The sequence below is a fragment of the Kogia breviceps genome, chromosome 12, assembly GCF_026419965.1.
Source record: "Kogia breviceps isolate mKogBre1 chromosome 12, mKogBre1 haplotype 1, whole genome shotgun sequence".
Taxonomy (NCBI): Eukaryota; Metazoa; Chordata; class Mammalia; order Artiodactyla; family Physeteridae; genus Kogia; species Kogia breviceps.
Genome location: NC_081321.1, coordinates 78,063,585 through 78,068,063, shown reverse-complemented (window position 1 = coordinate 78,068,063; position 4,479 = coordinate 78,063,585). Strand labels below are relative to the sequence as shown.

General features: G+C 45.3%; 1 pseudogene; it reads right to left on the bottom strand.

The window, feature by feature from the left end:
* Positions 1-1,942: 1,942 nt before the first annotated feature.
* LOC131766675 (N-acetyl-D-glucosamine kinase pseudogene) lies at positions 1,943-2,940 on the bottom strand (annotated as a pseudogene).
* Between the last annotated feature and the right edge of the window lie 1,539 nt (positions 2,941-4,479).

Here is a 4,479-nt window from a genome sequence, read left to right as displayed (position 1 = left end):
GAGTTTAAGTAATTTTCCCAAGCTCGAACAAGTGGTGGTGCCAGAATTCAAACCAAACAAGTATGATTTCAGAGTCAGTACTTCTAATTTACTAAACTTTAAGGGAAAATACTGAGAGATTTGAAAACATGATTTAAAAGCTGTATAGAAAAACATCATATAGAGTAAAAGATAAATGATAATGGGAAAAAATCATGCCACATGTGTCACAGATAAAGCTTTATTATCCTTTACAGAACAATTTCTCAAATGTTCATTTTGAGAAATGCTAGCTATTTTTGTTAATAAAGTATGTCCAAGAAGTAGTTTTCCCCTTTTTGCTTGAAAACCTCCATAGCACAGAAGGTCGTGTTTTCGGTAGCTGCATCCCTCCAACAAGTCATATTGAGTTAAAAGTCATTTATAATTACTCCCTCCAAGTCTACTTTAAATATTATGTTAACCGTACTTTTTCAGCCCTATCCCCTCACTCCATCTCCCATTTCCCTCACTCCCCAATATTTTGTAGGCTTCACAGTTGTTTTTATTACATTTCATCTCGTTTAGTCTTAAACCCATGTGGATGGGTTTAAAAAGCATTGGTATAAACCTATGGATTATAAAACCAGAATGAGTCATGAAGTCGTGTTACGGGGAAATCACTGACATTTTGAAGTCATAGAGTTCATTCCTTCAACAAATATTAAGTTGCTACATGTGTCAGTCACTGTCCCAGGTGGTACAGTGAGCAAAACAGAGGATCTCCCCTTGGAGTTGACTTATTGACAGGGAGAATGTAAGTCAAGGAGGTGATCTCGGATGGTGATAAGTGAGAAAATCACAGTTGAGCTCTCAAGAATGAACCAGCTCTGTGAACTTCTGGGGAAAGAATGCCCCAGGTGGAGGCAACAGCAAGAGTGAAGACTCTAGGGTGAGGGAAATCATTGAAGGAGCAGACAGGAGGTAGGAGAATGTGAGGGACAAGGCTCAGAGAGTTGGTCAAGGCTGGGTTACATTGGGCTGGTAAACCATGGTAAGGAGGTATTCTGGGTTTTTTTAAAACATTAAATCTTGTATTTTTATTTAAATTCTCAGGAATTTATGTTGTTTCCCAAAGTAGAATGAGGAAGGAATGTGGGATAAAGGGAAACACTCAGACTTAGGAAGTCCCAGGTTCTGACTGAGATTCTGTCACTTTACGTAAGTCTTCTGAGCCTCGGTTTCTTTTTTTTTTTTTAATTTTTATTTGAGTATAGTTACTTTACAATATTGTGTTAGTTTCTACTTTACAGCAAAGTTAATCAACTATACATATACATATATCCCCTCATTTTTGGATTTCCTTCCCATTCAGGTCACCACGGAGCACTAAGTAGAGTTGTTCCCTGTGCTAGACAGTAGGTTCTCATGCGTTATCTGTTTCATACATAGTAGTGTATATATGTCAATCCCAATCTCCCAGTTCCTCCCACCCCCCCTTCCCCCTTGGTATCCATATATTTGTTCTCTACAACTGTGTCTCTATGAGCCTCAGTTTACACAGCTGTAAAATGGAGATGAAACCAGCCCTGTTACATGGCAAGAGACCTACATTTTATTTATTTATTTGTTTATTTATTTATTTATTTATTTGGGGGAAGGTAGTGGGTAAAGTACATTTATTTTCTTCTATAGGTGTTTCTTTTTCAAAAAAAACAAGGGGGCTTCCCTGGTGGCACAGTGGTTGAGAGTCCACCTGCTGATGCCGGGGGACATGGGTTCGTGCCCCGGTCCGGGAGGATTCCACGTGCCTCGGAGCGGCTGGGCCCGTGAGCCGTGGCCGCTGAGCCTGCGCGTCCGGAGCCTGTGCTCCACAACGGGAGAGGCCACAGCAGTGAGAGGCCCGCGTACCGCAAAAAAAAAAAAAAAAAAAAAAAAACAAGGAAAAGGAGAAAAAGCTCCAGCACCCAATGTCTACTGGGCTTTAGTCCATAGGGAGGAGGTGCCCCACGTGCTTGGCCCCTAGGCTGACCCCGACCAGGGCGGAGGAGTGCCGCAGCTTCAACAGGGTGAAGCTGGAGAAGGAGTGCCGAGCCTGCATCTCTCTCCTGGGTCAGCGCCAAACGGAAACCTGCCGTCAGCAGCTCCCAGCTCTTCCACACAGAGCCCACACACGGGATGGGGAGGCCAGTCTCCCGTTGGAACAAGACCGGGTCAATCTCAGGCAACACTGCCACAACATGCCTGCCCAGCATCTCCCCAGCCTTCCTGAAGATATAATGGGAAAGGGGATCTCCCTGCTGAGCACCTTCTGCAACTTTCCCGCAAAACCCAGCAAACATGCATTTATCAAAGTCCCTGTACAGGTGGGTGAGGATTCCTTAGCCGATCTGGCACCTGGAAATAGTTGCACGTGGCCTGTTGGACATAGCCGGTGTCATGAGGAGCCGCCTCTAGGTTGTCGATGGAGTCAAACACTATTTTCACTGCTTGGTGTGCAATCCAGTAGGCTGAGCCCTCATCTCCCATCATGTGGCCCCAGCCACCGCGGGCGCTCTCAGACCCATCAGGGTTGATGAGCCTGCAGCTGGAGCTTGTCCCAGAGATGAGCACGATCCCACCATCCGGCGTAACAGTGGCGATGGAGCCGGCGGCGTCGGTGGTGATTAAGTAGCTTTCACTCAGGTAGGGAAATCGGTCCCTCAGCTCCTCCATCAGGATCCTCACGGCCTCCTCCTGATCCCCACCACTCAGGAGGGATAGGCCCAGGCTTCGTAGAGGGACCAGAGATCCACCCCTGCTTTCCGTTTGGCCCTGTTCACTGTCTCGTTGATCCTTTTCCACACACTTGTCTGTCCTGATCAGCCAGTGGTTTGTGCTAAGTCCTTCCACTTCTGCCAGGATCTGCACACCCTCTGAGAGTAAAAAGACCTTGGATCGTGTGCCTCCCTGCTCTACACCCCCGTAGAGCGCGGCCATGCTGCTGCTATCACCGACGCGGATCCCACCGTTTGCTTTGTACCCACATTTTAATTGGTACTTATTTTAATAACCTAATTTTAAAATCTGAGATCTTATTTAAAACATGAAATACATCCAAGCTGCATGAATATATTTCAACAAGATCAGAAGCATTGACTGTGATTTTTTTTTTTTTTTTTTTTGTGGTGTGCAGGCTTCTCACTGCTGTGGCCTCTCCCGTTGCGGAGCACAGGCTCCGGATGCGCAGGCCCAGCTGCTCCGCGGCATGTGGGATCCTTCCGGACCGGGGCACGAACCCACGTCCCCTGCATCAGCAGGCAGACTCTCAACCACTTCGCCACCAGGGAAGCCCAACTGTGATTTTTTAATACAGTAAAATAGTGTAAATCATACCCACACATATACACATGCACACACACACCAGATTCCTGTGAAGATTAAATGATTAAATGAGATAATAAATATGAAATGGGAGGTATTCCATTTTTTTGTGTTGTGTTTTGATTTTTCTTTTTATGATAGGCTGAATAAGGGCCCTCCTAAATTATCCATGTCCTAGTCCCCAAACCTGTAAATATGTCACCTTACGTGGTAAAAGAAACTTTGTAGATGTGATTAAGTTAAAGATCTTGTGATGGGGCCATCATCCTGGGTGACCTAGGTGGGCCCAATGTCATCATAAAGGTCCTTATAAGGGGGAGGCAGGAGAATCAGAGAAGGTGAGGGAGGCTCCACAAGCCGAGGAATATAGGAAGCTCTAGAAGCTAAAAAAGGGGAGGAAACAGACTCTTCTCTGACGCCTCCAGAAGGAACACAGCCCTGTTGACGCCTTGATTTTACACTTCTGATTTCCAGAGCTGTAAGAGCATACAGTTGTAAGTCACCAAATTATGGTAATTTGTTACAGCTGCAGTAGGAAACTCGTATAGATTTCTAATTCTAAAATGTGGTCGGGGGACTTCCCTGGTGGTCCAATGGTTAAGACTTCATCTTCCAACGCAGGGGTTGCGGGTTCGATCGCTGGTCGGCGACCTAAGATCCCACTATGCCTCAGGACCAACAAAACCACAACATTTAAAAAAAGAAGCAATACTGTAACAAATTTGCTAAAGACTTTAAAAATGGTCCACATCAAAAACTTTTTAAATAAATAAATAAAATGCAGTTGGAGGCTACTGAAGGGTTTTAAGCAGGGGAGTGATGGGATTGTATTTTGTTTTTAAAAGAATGGGTTTGGGGGAGGCAGAAAGGGTATCAGGGAAGCCGTTAAGGAGGTGGTGGCAGTCATCTCAAAAGAGACGTGACAGAGGCCCAGATTAGGGTGGTGGCGTGGGATGGAGAGGACCGAACAGATTTTGGTTACAGAGTCAGCAAGAATTGCCGATGGCATGGTTGTAGAGGTACAGAAAAAAGGAAATCAAGGTTGATGCTGAATTTGGGCTTATGCAGTTGGGTGCCATTTGTTGATATGGGGAAGACAGGACCAGAAATAGACTTGGGGGAAATTATACATTCTGTTTTGGACATGTCAAAACTTGA